At 37.1% G+C, this 16,786-nt stretch overlaps 2 long non-coding RNA genes across 3 annotated transcripts in view; one reads left to right on the plus strand and one right to left on the minus strand.

The window, feature by feature from the left end:
* The window catches only part of LOC126830296 (uncharacterized), a 57,314-nt gene extending 53,921 nt beyond the window's left edge, over positions 1 to 3,393 (minus strand). For both annotated transcript variants that reach the window (XR_008786254.1, XR_008786253.1), the window contains exon 1: positions 3,293 to 3,393. This is a non-coding gene — a long non-coding RNA (uncharacterized LOC126830296). The remainder of the gene's footprint in view (positions 1 to 3,292) is intronic.
* Positions 1 to 13,621, plus strand: part of LOC126830605 (uncharacterized) — a 99,668-nt gene extending 86,047 nt beyond the window's left edge. Inside the window, exon 2 of the long non-coding RNA XR_007683873.1 lies at positions 13,387 to 13,621. This is a non-coding gene — a long non-coding RNA (uncharacterized LOC126830605). The remainder of the gene's footprint in view (positions 1 to 13,386) is intronic.
* The last annotated feature ends 3,165 nt before the right edge of the window (positions 13,622 to 16,786 follow it).

Consider the following 16,786-nt stretch of genomic DNA (forward strand, 5'->3'; position numbering starts at 1 on the left):
TAGTCTCCGACCGGGGAGTAACATAGGCCAGCAATCATAATTGCTAGTCGGAGTCCAATTTGTTAGGAGTGGTTACCTCCCTTATACCGTTACCAGCGTTATCATTAATATCAATCATATAGCGTTTTTTCGACTTTTTTTCAAAGATTGGGGCCCTTTTTGGACCGTTTATGCTATATTGACCCTTTTAGATTTGCATTCACACCCTAAACCACCGTTAGGACCCTAAGTAACCGAAGTTTAAGTCCATTATTCGGGCTATCCAATGAGACTTTATTTGTTTAGATTCGGTGAAATTCAAAGGTGAAATCACGTTTTTGGCAAAAAAATCTTCATTTTTTTGCATTTTTTTTTCAAAATATCGGATATTTTTTCGACTACTTCCGGTTTTTGGATCATTGTCGGGATAGCTTTAACAAGTTGTATGGATACTTAACTTCCTGTGCCAGAATTGTTAGAAACATCCATTTAGTAGTTTTCGAGAAAAAGATAAATAAAAGAGCATTTTCAATAATTTCACTATTTTTCAACTTTTTTCAAAGATTGCGGCCATTTTTGGACCACCTATATTATTTCAATGCTTTTATTTTTGGATTCACACCCTAAACCACCGATGGGACTCTGATTAAGAAAAGTTTAAGAAAAATCGTTGGCGTTGTTTTCGAGAAAAAGGCGTCTCAGAATGCACCTAAACGGAAAATACTAGATTTTCCGCGTACCATAATTTATTTCCTAACCATCGAATTCGTATCATTTAGATTTCATAAGATAGTCTATTCATGGGACTATCCGACGACACTTTAATTGTTTTGGTCCGCTAATATCTGACGGAGAATTCGAGTTTTTAACAAGAGCGCCATTTTTTTTTTCATTTTTTTACCTTTTTTTTTCGTTTTTTTAAACTACTTCAGGTATACGAATCATTGTCGGGTAGTTTTAACATCCGGTTTTGGAACTTGAATGGGCACAGGGCTTTATTTAACATCCGGTTTTGGAACTTGAATGGGCACAGGGCTTTATAATGATATACTAAATTAACCGATCAGATAAAATCCCCCTGAGAAATCCTTTGTTCAAAAGTGCCAAAAATGTCAAAATATCGAAAATTAAGTTTCAATAACTGACTACATATTATACATGGTTAGAATCGCTATTAGGTCAGGTTTTTCAATTTTTAACTTTTTTTTGAAAATCTGTTAAAATAAACAAATAATAGAGAATTTTCCAAAATTTCACGATTTTTCGACTTTTTTCAATTTTCTGTCCATTTTTTATCCTATTCCAGATGTCTCAAATTCTTATTGGATGATTTCATGCACAAGACTACCGAAAGGACTCTCGATAGAGAAAGTTTAAGAAAAATCCTTTGAGCAGTTTTCGAGATAAAGGCGTCCAAAAACGCTCCAAATCAGAAAATACTTGATTTTCAGCGTGCCATAGTTTGTTGCCTGGTCATAGTATCCTTACAAATTTGGTATCATACGACAGTCCAATCATCATGCTACCCAACGATACATGATATTGGACGGAGAAATCCCGTTTTTCCCAAAAGCACCCATTTTTTGCCCTTTTTTTTTCAAAATATCGAGCATTATTTCGACTACTTCCGGTTTACGGGTCGTTGTTGAAATTGCTTTATCCAACGGTCTGACAATATGGCTTTACGATCCTGGAGATTCAGAAAGATCGATTGATGCTTTCAAAAAAATATTAGGGTTGGAAAATGGGCAGAAAATTCGAAAAAAAATCGAAAAATAAAGGGCGATAACTCGGAATGAAACTTATATTACTGGAATCGGAAGGACTTCAGGTATCCAAAAATGTAGGTCAAATTTGAAAATTTTGAAAAATAACAAAAATTGTCTCGAAAACAACGTGTTTTCAATTTTCGAACGATAAAAGTCATAGACGAATGTTCGAAATTGAAAAATGTGAGATAGCCATTATCTCGGAAAAGATTCAGGGTTTTCCGAAAATGTCATTTGTTTAAAAATAGGTAAAGAATTGACGAAACAACGGCCGATTTTCAATTCCGGAAAAAAGTCCAAAGTTCGGTCACTTCCGGTATGCGCAGAAGTTTGAAAAATAGTTTATCCAGTAGCCACCACATGGTTTCCCGATAGAAAACTTGGTTCCAGATCAATATCTGTTTCCGATCATGGAGAAATAGGCTCTCGCGGAAAAAAATAATAATAATTTTAGTAAAAACAATAGTCTTTCAGACTAATAATAAGAATAATTTTAACAAAAACAATAGTGTTTCACACAAGCTACGCAGTGTGAAACCCTAATAATCTTAACAAAAACAATAGTGTTTCACACAAGCTACGCAGTGTGAAACCCTAATAATCATAACAAAAACAATAGTGTTTCACACAAGCTACGCAGTGTGAAACCCTATTAATAATAATAATAATTGTAGTTTTAACAATCGTCTTTCAGACAAAAATCTGAAAGCCTAATAATTTTAACAAAAACAATAATGTTTCACACAAGCTACGCAGTGTGAAACCCTAATTATTAAATCTTAACAAAAACAATAGTGTTTCACACAAGCTACGCAGTGTGAAACCCTAATAATCCGAACAAAAACAATGGTGTTTGACACAAGCTACGCAGTGTGAAACCATAATAATCCGAACAAAAACAATGGTGTTTCACACAAGCTACGCAGTGTGAAACCATAATAAGAATAATCCGAACAAAAACAATAGTGTTTAACTCAAGCTACGCAGTGCGAAACCCTAATCAGTTATAAAATAAATTTAGTTGGATATACATTTCAGTTAAATTTCTTTTTTACTGAGACGTTTATGTAATATATGTAGTTGTTGTCAATTTTTTCTGTATTCTAACTTTCTAAGTCTGAAACCCTAATAATCAGAACAAAAAAAAATAGTGTGAAACCCTAATAATCTTGACAAAAACAATAGTGTTTCACACAAGCTACGCAGTGTGAAACCCTAATAAGAATAATCCGAACAAAAACAATAGTGTTTCACACAAGCTACACAGTGTGAAACCCTAATAAGTTATAAAATAAATTTAGTTGGATATACATTTCAGTAAAATTTCTTTTTTACTGAGACGTTTATGTAATATATGTAGTTGTTGTCAATTTTTTCTGTATTCTAACTTTCTAAGGCCCCCCGAATTCCCGAAACCTTGGGTGGACCTGTCGCAGGTGTGCCATGTGTAATCTGCCAGTGGTAGAGTGGTTCATACTCAATTTTTTTTAACATCAAACAGACACTATTTCGGGATTATTTTAACATTATATGATAAGACTTACCATAAAAACTTCATTTATCAAGAATGAAAGTCTGACCACATTTGATTTTTGAGGATATAACCATTTAGAAATAATTTTATAAATGCTTCAAAATCTACCCGGCCTCCATAATAAAGGAAGATAACTTTTGGTGAAAATAAGAGTTATTTCCCTTGGTAGACGTAAAACTGAAACGTACTCCCCTGAAACGAAATTCAATTATCGCAGTCGGAAAACATCGTTTATTTCTTTGCTGTGAAGTAACAGAATACACTCGATAAGACGGTTGAATTTGACATGTATGCGCAAACGCTTAGTTGTTTTAACAATACCCACGCCTTCAAATGTCTTAATATTAACTGTTTATAATGCTACAGTGGAAATTAAAATACATGTTTAACTGGATATGAAAAGATCGACGTTTGACATGAATTGTTTAAAGATTACACTAAAACATGTATTAAAAAGAACAATGCTTTCATTTATGTATACCCACAGACACCGGTCTGTTTATAATGGCATGTTAGTTCCAAAGATAAATAAATATTGTGCAGTATGATGTTTTTATGAAAAAAAAATTGTCGGATAAAGTAGGAGGGAAATATAATGGCATGTAATGCGGAGAGTGAGGGATAAAGACCTCTATAAATCTATTAATTTAACACTTTATTTTTTTGTCCCACGGATAAATTATTATTGTTCGATTTATATAGCGCTTCATTACACGTGAAGTGTTTCTAAATAACTATATAGTGCCGTATGATGTTTGTTATGAAAAAAGAAAACATTGTAGGATAAAGTATGGGGACGATATTCTATAAGTATTACAAATAAAATAACGATCGAGATTCAGGGAGATTTGAATTCGCATTTGGTATAGTGGGGAGGGGTAAATACAACATAAAAGATAATTTATATTAACAAAAAATTCAAAATTATGACCACGTTCTCTCGTGTTGTATGCTAGCATTTACACACGAATATTTATGTTATCTGTTCTATGTCGCATTCATTTATACAGGCATTCAAAGCGCTCAATAACATTTACCAAAACACATTTCATCGTGACCAAAATGTCTGTATGTTACAGCTGCATTTGCTCCCGAATGTTGTCTTTTGCAACATCATTAAATCATATACATATACTTATACAGTATAACCATATATCTGTCTGTTCAGATATTTTTTATAACAACCAATGTTATCATGTCAGCTATTATACTACAGAAATACAAGTTTCCCAAAGATGATTTAAGTTGATATTAAATTGTAATCTATTAATTGTAATCGCCTGTACACACAACCTCTTTAAATTTTGTAGTTTGGTTAGTATAAAGGGTGGTATTTTTCGCCGACTTTAAGGTTTCCGAAACATGTTTTAAAGATACACCGACGAGCTCACATGATATATTTTGAACTGTAGATTTTGATGGAGTGTAATCAGATTTTAACCCGCGACAGCCAAACTCAGTCAACTCTACTGCACTGGGAGTACGATCGTATCGATCGTGTTCAATCGATACGATCGTAATCAGGATCGACACATAGGTTCAACTCGGTCAACTGTAGGCTACTTCTCTCCTAGACTGGTAGTACGATCCTATCGATCGTGTTCAATCGATACGATCGTAATCAGGATCGACACATAGGTTCAACTCAGTCAACTCTATCCTTTCCTAGACTGGGAGTACGATTGTATCGATCGTGTTCAATCGATACGATCGTAATCAGGATCGACACATAGGTTCAACTCAGTCAACTCTACTGCTCTCCTAGACTGGGAGTACGATCGTATCGATCGTGTTCAATCGATACGATCGTACTCAGGATCGACCGATGGGTTCAACTCAGTCAACTGTACTTCTCTCCTAGACTGAGAGTACGATCGTATCGATCGTGTTCTATCGATACGATTGTACTCAGGATCGACCGATAGGTTCAACTAAGTCAACTCTACTACTCTCCTAGACTGGGAGCACGATCGTATCGATCGTGTTCAATCGATACGATCGTAATCAGGATCGACACCTAGGTTCAACTCAGTCAACTGTACTTCTCTCCTAGACTGGGAGTACGATCGTATCGATCGTGTTCAAACGATACGATCGTAATCAGGATCGACACATAGGTTCAACTCAGTCAACTCTACTGCTCTCCTAGACTGGGAGTACGATCGTATCGATCGTGTTCAATCGATACGATCGTACTCAGGATCGACCGATGGGTTCAACTCAGTCAACTGTACTTCTCTCCTAGACTGGGAGTACGATCGTATCGATCGTGTTCAATCGATACGATCGTAATCAGGATCGACCGATGGGTTCAACTCAGTCAACTCTACTGCTCTCCTAGACTGGGAGCACGATCGTATCGATCGTGTTCAATCGATACGATCGTAATCAGGATCGACACATAGGTTCAACTCAGTCAACTGTACTTCTCTCCTAGACTGGGAGTACGATCGTATCGATCGTGTTCAATCGATACGATTGTACTCAGGATCGACCGATGGGTTCAACTCAGTCAACTCTACTGGTCTCCTAGACTGGGAGCACGATCGTATCGATCGTGTTCAATCGATACGATCGTAATCAGGATCGACACATAGGTTCAACTCAGTCAACTCTACTTCTCTCCTAGACTGGGAGCACGATCGTATCGATACGACTATTGTGGAGAGTGGTTGAGTGGCCGATAGGTTATCTATCGGTAGTCAATAATGAGGTCGAGGGTTCGAGTCCTGTTCTCTGCGATGTCCGTGACAAGTTTTTTGTAGTAGCCTATCCGATCACGCAGGGGTACGTACCCACTACCCCTGCAGCGCAAGTACTCCCAGTGCATAAGCAGATCATCTGCGTCTTTCTGCGATAACATGTGAATTTTATTGGTCGAAATTGACCTGACTTACGGTGTCGACTTGTCATAAAACAACATGCATTCATTAATTCATTTTTTCCTGCCCCTTAGAGGCACAGTCACGTGACATTAAACAATTTTTCCATACATATATTATATCCCTAACCCGAACCCTAACCCTAAAAATATTTCGATTAATATAATCCTATCCCTATCCCTAACCCTAACCCTAAAAATATTTGGAAAAACCAATAAAAATAAATTGAAAAATATCAATTTTTACGTGACGATGCCTCCAAGGGGCAGGATAAAATGTTCACCGTTTGGGGGGGGGGGGAGGCGTGCTAATTTATTATAAATTTTTACTTGTATGGGAATTTTATTTACTTTGGAAATTATTTTCATCTTCGTCCCTACCCCCTGTGGACCTTTTTTTTTTAGGATAATGTGTCCATCGCCCCTCCTTAGCGTTTCGTAAAAGGCGACTATTGTGGATAGTGGCTGAGTGGCCGTCTGGCCGATAGGTTATCTATCGGTTGTCAATAATGAGGTCGAGGGTTCGAGTCCTGTTCGTGACAAGTTATCTTGTCTGTCTGTCTGTCCGTCACACTATTTGGGACACAATAACTCTCCTTCTAATTGACCTAGAATGTTCAAACTTGGTGTAGGTGTTTATTAGGTCAATGCCTTGATGGAGTTCGAAGATGAGCATTTTCTGCTTAGGGTAAGCAGAGATAAGCAATTCGATTGGTTGATGCTTTGGGACACGATAACTTTAGTTCTAATTAAGCGAGAGTGATGAAACTTAGTGTATAGTTTCATTACATCGATACCTTGACTAAGTTCGATATTGAGCATTTTCTGCTCAGGGTAAGCAGAGCGATAAGCAATTTGATTGGCCAAGACTTTGGAACACAATAACTCCCCTTCTAATTGAGCTAGAATGTTCAAACTTGGTGTAGGTGTTTATGAGGTCAATGCCTTGATAGAGTGTGAAGATGAGCATTTTCTGCTTATGGTAAGTAGAGATAAGCAATTTGATTGGTTGATGCTTTGGGACACGATAACTTTAGTTCTAATTAAGAGTGATGAAACTTGGTGTATAGTTTCATTACATCAATACCTTGACTAAGTTCGATGATGAGAATTGTCTGCTTAGGCTAAGGAACAATAAGCATTTTGATTGGTCAAGACTTTGGAACATAACAACTCTGCTTCTAATTGAGGTAGAATGTTTAAACTTGATGTAGATGTTCGTCTTGACTGAGTTCAATGATTAACATATTGAGCTAAAGCTAAGCAGAGATAAGCAATTTCCTTGGTCGATGCTTTGGGACAAGATAACTTTGATTCTATCTGATAGAGAGTGATGAAACTTAGTGTATAGTTGATAATCAGTTTGATTGCTCGATACTTATTTAATTGGGATTTCGGCGGGGGACATCAGCCTCACTGTTGGCTTGTTAAATTAATTTCACTAGTATCTGCCGATGGAGTCTCGTACACTATCCCGGATAAAAATGGGGTTTCAAGAAAATCGTCGTATGACTTCATACATTTATTGGACTTAGCCTTACTTTTACCCAGCTTCTTAGCCTTTGTCTTCAGTCTGACCAGTCTATTGTGAATGTAATTGTCACCAAACGTCACACAGTCGTCATGTAAAGCAGTTATGATAGACCAATGCTCCGTAGTTGTCGGAAATTTATTAACAATGCCTAGTATAAGCCTATTTGTGATTTTTGCCATGGGTAGTTTGGTTATAGTGCTCAAATCATAGGGGTACTTGTCCAATCCTATGCTGGATAGCAAATCATCGGTGGACGTCATCTTGCAGTGCTCAGTCTCCGATCTAGAAAAAAAAAACTAAGTCCGCCGATCAAGGATTATGGCTACAGAATAATTAAAATTGATTATGAAAATAATTTACACCAAGTTACCAAAAAGTGTCTGGAAAATAAAGACTACCAATAAAAAATTTGTTCGGTTATTTTCCGGTCTCAAATAGTTCTGCGTATTTAGAGCTAGCAAATATTTATTTCCTAAAGTAAATAGATCGCCACGTAAACGAAGGTTGTAATCACTAAATAAAAGTAAATCCCAAAATGTTGTAATGAGTTTATCTTGCCACGCTCATGGATTAAAAAGTTAGAAATGAAACGAAGCTATTACAGCTAGTTCTGTACCGAAATCGCCCAAATCGCCAAAATCAAAAATTAAATCAAAGATTGCAATAGAAATTTTTGCTCACGTTCGCTATTAAATAAACACGAAAGTCGAAGCGCGTAATGAGTGTATTTTTACTTGGCTTTATATAGGGTGACCCATGCACTTACAGAAATACAGTCAACCGCTGATAGTTCGAGACTACCACTGAAGCGTGCACATTCGCCGTGTCGAGGCCAACTTTCTGACAGTATGATACTATAAATAGCCATGGCACGTGCAATTCTCTACAAATCTATCAACTATTACAGCCGTAAAAAATTTATTGTTGACGATTTTGAATAGCAGTAAAATTAAGCTTTTTGGTTATTACAGCAGATTTAGAAATTACGTTCGTTTCATTTTTTAAATCGCTTTATCATTAACTGTACCGTTAAGAGCGGCATCTTTTGGTTTAGTACAAATACTATCTCTGAAACACTCGGGTTAGACAGGAACATGATACTAGCAGTAGTTTCATTTTACTTTTACAAGCTTCTTAAAACAATTGTTGAGCTAGCTAACGTGCTCATTTCTAAATTCAATTTCTTGTTCTAGCTTTCTGTTATGTTTCGTAAAAAAGTAGTCTTGATTATCCCGACCTGTCAATCAGCCTTAGAATGGTCGATAGACTGGTTAAGCGAGACTAATTTCAAAACAAGGGCACGTAACCTATCTTTTACTCAAACGTGTCTGGATGTTATGGACGACACATGGAACCAGTTTTCAGTCTATTATTTATAGATGATTAATGGTCATAGCTTATTAAGTACAACATGATCGTTTATTTAGTGACTATAATTGTGTGAAACTGATTTGAGGCTTGGCATACATATAAATATTGTGGCGAAATTGTCGAGATATATGGAGATATTTATTTATGGTGGGTCACCCTAATAAACTTTATATACCAATACATGTTTGTATAATACCACGTGGAATGCTATTTATGACGTATATTTGCTGCGACATCGAAATTCACGTGCGCGAGACTACATTTTGATCACGGACGGTGCAGTGCATGTTTATTTAAGGACAAATAATTGACCATTGAACCACTCTACTGCCAGTGGACTTATTGCCACTTAAAAGAACAGGCAGTGAAATGTGCCGTGTTTATTAGAGATTTACTCTTATTAGTCCGGTGGCTGAAGGGGGGGGGGGGATCGCCGACCGAGCTGTGAATTTATGAGACGAAGTTTTTCTAGACCAGTTTTTTGCGTAGATTCCGAATCTTGTTGGTGATCAGGCGTTTGAGGGGGCGTTTTCGAGATATGGGGGTCAAATGTCTACAATTGGGGGAAAATGTAATTATGTTGACATATATGGTGATGATGTTATATATAAATAAAACATAGATTTCTAGGACTGTCCATCTCTAAATAAGTGTATATGATGCCCCTGGACAACTGTTTTGATTTGTGGCAAGGTGGGGTGGGTGGTTGCAGGTTTGCTTGTGTGGAAAGGGGGGGGGGGCGGTATGTAAATTGGCGGGAAATGAATTCACGTTGATTTAAATGATGTTTTTTTTTTAGAACTTGATGAAACATCTCTACAAATATGTGTATAAGATTCCCAATGTGTGTGTGTGGGGGGGGGGGGGGAGGCGACGGGAATGGGTGCTCATGGGGGTGGGGGAGGCAACATGTATCTTTGTGGAAAGAAATCATTTGGTTCAATATTGACCTTAAAAGTGGTTTCTCGTTAGTTTTTCGTTCAGTACCTATATTTGGTCATTCTAAATAAGTGTATATGATGCCCCTGTTCAACTGTTTTGATTTGTGGCGAGGTGGGGTAAGTGATTGCAGGTGTGCGTGTGGAGGGGGGGAGGGGGTTGTTAAGTGGCGGGAAATGAGTTCACGTCGATTTAAATGATGATTTTCTTAGAGCTTGATAAAATCATTACTTTTTTTAATTCCGCTGCACATCCCTAAATATGAGTATAAATTCCCATTTAATGGGTGTGGGCAAAATGTGAACAGGCGTTTGAGGGGGGGGGGGCGAGATAAGGGGGTACAATGTCTACAATTGAGGGGAAATGTCATTATGTTGACATAAATGATGATCATGTTATGTATTAATAAAACATAAATTTCTAGGACTGTCCATCTCTAAATAAGTGTATATGATGCCCCTGGACAACTGTTTTGATTTGTGGGGGTGGGGGTGGGCGTGTGTGGAAGGGTGGGGGATAAAATTTGCGGGAAATGAGTTCACGTTGATTTAAATGATGATTTTCTTAGAGCTTGATAAAAACATTACTTTTTAATTTCGCTGCACATCTCTAAATATGTGTATCAGATTCCCATTGTATTGGGGGTTGGGGTAAAATGTATTTTTGGGGACAGAAACCACATGGTTTAAAATTGACCTGAAAAGTGACTTTTCGTTAGCTTTTTTTTCGTTCAGTACCAATTTTGTCATTCAAAATATTAAATTATAATGCAATCTGATTAAAACACAGATCCTATTTTGTTCCGTTTTTTATAGTTCAGAATTTGTCTTCATACCACTATGTTATGTTCAACTAGTCTCTTATGGTCAGCGCTCTTTTAGTTATCAAGTACCTGTTTTATGGAATAATCTACCATTTAGTTTAAGATGTTGTACATCTCTATATTCTTTTAAAAAACAACTTAAAACACATTTATTTAATCAGGCTTTTAACTGACTCTGTATACAATCGTTAACATGTCCATAATCTTGTTGTTTATGTATGATTTACATTGTCACTTTGTAAAGTGCTCCTGAACATGTTATATGAAAGGGTGCACTATAAATATGCTGTAATAATAATAATAATAATAATAATAATTAATACTAATCTGGAAGAGTTGTTATATAAGCCGCGTTCTGGTTAATGTGAGGGATTAGCCAATGAAACGGTCTGTTACGGTGAGTTCTTGTCAAAGCTGGTTGATTAATCAATGTCTGGCGTCATGGTGTCAAAAACCTCTGACGCCATCCCCACTATATAACCGGTCAGATCTTCATGTAATGTATGCCATCGAAAGTGTAAAAAAACGAAACGAAATATAGATCTGTATTTTAATCAGATTGATTATAACAGTACTTTTCAAGAGATCTGGAAAAAAAACAGTAAACAAGAGACATGTTTAGTTTATTCTTATATTCTTCATCAGAATATCTTCTTTATGGGTGATCAACAGCTCGCATTATATATCCTTCAGATACCCATACGCATAGTAAATCTTCATTCCAGCCTTGTATTGTATCGCAAGGTGATCTTGTTTGGTTATTTAATGTGCAGCAAAAGACTAGCCAGGCAAGATGGTAATAAAGAAAGAAACAATTAAAATTCCCCCAGAAAATCTTTCTAGCCAGGCAAGATGGTAATAAAGAAAGAAACAATTAAAATTCCTCCAGAAAATCTTTCTTCTAATGCCATCTACTGATGTAAGTCGCCTTTCACCGTACAAACAATTATTTCTATTCCAGTAATTACGTCATCAGAAACATCATTTGCCTGTCCCTGCTCTTTAAAAATTGTTAGAAAGTTGGAATTATCTTGTAAAAGAAAAACAGATAGTCAATTGTCATTACCACTGAAAGCATGCAGGCCTAGATATTCCTAGAAACTTATATCAAGATTAGTATTGAAAGTGTCGAGAATATCCTAGAACTGGAAACAAACCACGAGGATACCAGATTAGCTTAGCTACTCCTCTTCGCATTGCAAATTAGTGGAGGCGCTGAAACAAATTGTATTTTGTGTTCTTGCTCTGGCGAAATAGACATCCCAATCGTTCTCCTTGCAAACGATGATCCAAAAATACACATTTTGATCGGTAATGAGACGGGCAAAGATAGAAAATATTCCGGAAGGCGACTTACATCAGTAGATGAAGCTAGAAGAAAGACTTTCTGGGTGAAAAAATAACATGACTGGAATGAAGATTTACAATGTGAACTGGTATCTGAAGCATATCCAAAGGACATATGCGAGCTGTTGGTAAGCAACCAAGAAGATATTTATCTCGCTCATTTGATTTTGAATCTTCTGATGAAGACTAAGAATAAACTAATATCTAAACATGTCTCTGATTTGCTGTGTTTTTGATTTACATTTCCAGATCTCTTGAAAAGTACCATCATAATTTAATATTTTGAATGACCAAATATAGGTACTGAACGAAAAGCTAACGAGAAACCACGTTTAAGGTCAATATTGAACCAAATAATTTCTGTCCACAAAGATACATGTTGCCCCCCCCCCCCACACCCCCATGAGCACCCATCCCGTCGCCCCCCCCCCCCTACCCACACACACATTGGGAATCTTATACACATATTTGTAGAGATGTTTCATCAAGTCCTAAGAAAATCATCATTTAAATCAACGTGAATTCATTTCCCACCAATTTACACCTCCCCCCCCCCTTTCCACACATGCATACCTGCAACCACCCACCCCACCTTGCCACAAATCAAAACAGTGGTCCAGGGGCATCATATACACTTATTTAGAGATGGACAGTCCTAGAAATCTATGTTTTATTTATATATAACATCATCACCATTTATGTCAACATAATCACATTTTCCCCCAATTGCAGACATTGGACCCCCCCCCCCCCCATATCGCGAAAACGCCCCCTCAAACGCCTAATCACCACCCAGTTTCGGAATCTACGCTAAAAACTGGTCTGGAAAAACTTCGTCTCATAAATTCACAGCTCGGGTGGCGATTCCCCACCCCACCCCCTTCAGCCACCGGACTATATTTTGTTGTTATCTGTGATCTAGAATGCTATTAATTCTTTTTAATTCATTTTGACAAACTTAACCTATGCTTTTTATCATTATAGATTTTGAAGACCTGTTTGATGACAGCTTGTCATTATGAATAGATGTAGTTAGGATGGGGATGATAACGATCTGTTAAATTAATTGACTTCTGTTGATAATATTTGACTGAGGCAGTATGATTCTTGGATAAATAGTGAACCAAATAGACCATCTGTGATCTAGAATGCTATTAATTCTTTTTAATTCATTTTGACAAACTTAACCTATGCTTTTTATCATTATAGATTTTGATGACCTGTTTGATGACGACGATTTGTCATGATGATTAGATGTAGTTAGGATGGGGATGATAATGATCTGTTAAACTAATTGACTTCTGTTAATAATATTTGATTGAGGCTGTATGATTCTTGGATAAATTGTGAACCAAATAGACCATGCATTATTATAGTGAAAGAGTTTCTATTCAAGGGGCATAACTCCTCAGGGAATAAAACAACTATGGTTTTTAAACTGAAAGTAGTTCTTTCTGTTTGTTTATTGCTGCACATGTATGCCATTGTGTGTGCGAGCTGTGTTTCTTTTTTACAATTGGTTGACTCACAATACAAGTGTGCAAGTGATATTTTCATTTCATCTACAGCCCCCCCCCCCCCAAAAAAAAAAAAACAACAACCCCAAAACAAAAAAACCCCAACACATTATGTAGTAGTTATTAGCACACTTTCCGAAGTGTATCGGTGCAGATCAGGACAGTTTTGGTCAGCCGAGGCGGCCCCCGACCAAAACTGTCCTGATCTGCACCGATACACCGCGGAAAGGCGCTAATAAGTCACTCACATCACATTTCTATCGAGTATTGTGAAGAGAAATGTGAAAAATAGTATTTATTATCGAGTCGTGTCAAGCGAAATGTGACAAATACTTTCTGCTCTTTCATTTATCCCTTTCTGTGCCTCACGTTACATTTCGTGGTAGAATGATTTCGCAGTGGAAAAACGACCTGAGTAGTATTTACATCCCACTTCTACCTCGTTGCCCGTGGCAACCTTTGCTAAAACTGTCCTGTTTATTATCAATACAGGCATAAAAGTATCTGTGTATCAGAAATGAACAGTACGCTTTCCAGAAAGAGTACTGTTCATTTCCGACAAACAAACACTAATCGCCTAGAAAGTCATAAATTTTATCACAAATAAATTTCAACTGACGAAGCATCAGCCGATGCACACTTCACCAGTGTTTCGTTTCTATGTCGATGATGGGGGCTAAGAGGAGAGGAATTGTTTGGTGTTGATATGAATACCTTTATTAAGCAGCCATGTTGAATACATCACAGGAAGAGTATATATAAGGGAAGTAACTCGTGAATAGGGTTAAGACCACTATTAGGTATTAATGATAATGAGTGAATATCGTTACATCTCCCTTTTCATAAAAAGGAATGAAAGAACTAAACACAAGTTAACTGTTCACAAAGAATGGTTCAAAAGTTATTTCTGAATAATGAACTAAAGTTTATACACCATTCTTTGGTAATTGACAGAGTCACTATGTATTCTTGCCTGAAAGAGAACACATTAACAAAATAAAGCAAGTAACAAATAAAACACACAACAGATTATCAACACAAATTATTTCCCATAGTTGTTCAGATATGAAGGTTTCTTAACAGTTCGACCACTACGAGTCGTATAAGGGGTTTGAACTTTATCAGGTTTACTAATGTTCATCTTTGTGTTACATGCAGAATTTGTTTTGGTTGGGTTTTGACTAGATTGTGCTTCAGTAGGTTTTGACTTAGGTTTAGGAGAGTCCAATTTACAATTAGTATTACTATGCAATTGTTCATTGGTAACAGACGGGGTTTCATAGTTGCACATTTCCTTTCGAAAAGTTTCACAACATGTTGGTTTCATTATTTCAAATTGTTCCTTTGAAGATCGTAGATGTTTACGATTACGTCGGAAAACTTGACCACTTTCTGTTCGCAACTGGTAAGAACGAATGTCAACTTGACCTTCAATTTGTCCTTTGGTCCACGTTTTATCGCGTCCACTAGGTTTAATGCGTACCACATCCCCTTTTTCAGTTCAGGTAATTCGCGAGCTGTTTTATTATAGTAATAAGCTTGCTTAGCTTTTTTGCGACTGCACATCCTGTTGAACTTTAGGTTCAAGTAAACTAGCAGATGTGGGTAGAGTTGTCCTGGTTCTCCTACTATAAAGACGTTGAGCTGGGGAACTTCCTAATCCTTCCGTTGGTGTATTACGAAAGTCCAGTAATGCTAAATAAACATCTGATTTGTCATCTATGGCTTTCTGCATAATACGTTTAGCTGTTTTTACTGCATTTTCAGTTCGTCCATTTGATTGGGCAAAGGTTGGAGAGCTAGTCACGTGTTCAAAGTCATATTCATGTGCAAATTGTTTGAATTCGTTACTATTGTAGGGAGGACCGTTGTCGGACATTAGTTCCTTCGGTATTCCATGTCTTGCGAAGTGCGCTTTCAGTTTTGGAATGACGGTTTTCGCAGTTTTGTCGGCTAAGTAGTCTATCTCGAAATAGTTGGAGAAATAATCTACTGTTATGCGATACGATTTCTGATTTAATTCAAACAAGTCTGTTCCAACTGTTTGACAAGGGAGTTCTGGAATTTCATGACTTATTAAAGGTTCTTTGCACTGCTCAGTCTGGTGTGCTTTACAAATAGCACATTTACTAACAGCTTCTTCGATATCTCTATTCATATTCGGCCAGTACACACTTTCACGGGCTTTCCTCATAGAGGCCTGAATACCGAGATGACTAGGGTGTATTTTGGAGAGCAAATATTCACGTTGAGTGGTGGGTATCACAACCCGTTCACCGTTAAATATTAACCCATTGTGGTATAATAGTTTGTTATAGCAGGTAATACGTCTGATCTTTTATCAGGCCATCCGTTAATGATGAAAGATTTTAGTGAGTAAAGATCTTGATCTAACGTAGTAGCTTCTTGGATTTTCCTAAAAGTCTCATCAGAAACCGACAGGTTGTAGAGCGCGTTAACAGATTCAAATTCAATTTCACTTTTTGATCGAGTGTCAATTAAGTGCACAGTTTCAAAATTGGTCTTCTTCACTGTGTGAGGTCGATAAGCTCTGCTTAAAGTATCGGCGATATAAAGTTCAGCACCTTTCATGTAGGATATAGAATAGTCGAAACTTTGAAGGCGAAGCAGCATACGCTGTAAACGTTTGGGTGCTGCCTGTAGAGGTTTTTTGTAGATAACCTCAAGAGGTTTATGATCTGATTCAACAAGCACATGTCTTCCATAAAGATAGTTCTCAAACCATTCCATCCCGAAAACCACTGCAAGTAACTCCTTTTCAATCTGGGCGTAGTTTGTTTCTGTGGGAGAGAGTGGTCGTGAAGCGTAGGCTACAGGGTGTCCTTCTTGGAGAATACATGCACCAAGACCATATTCTGACGCATCACATTGTAATACGGTTTGTTTCAACGTGTCAAAGTAGTGAAGCACAGGAGTTTCAGATAGAGCGGTCTTTACTTCTTCAAAAAATTTTCCATGGACCTGAGGATCTCAATAGAATTCAGTTGTGTCTTTAATTAAATCACGAATTGGAGCTGTGATTTCTGAGAGACGTGGAGCAAACTTTTGAAGATAGTTCACCATACCGAGGA

Source organism: Patella vulgata, chromosome 1 (assembly GCF_932274485.2).
Source record: "Patella vulgata chromosome 1, xgPatVulg1.2, whole genome shotgun sequence".
NCBI classification, from domain to species: Eukaryota; Metazoa; Mollusca; class Gastropoda; family Patellidae; genus Patella; species Patella vulgata.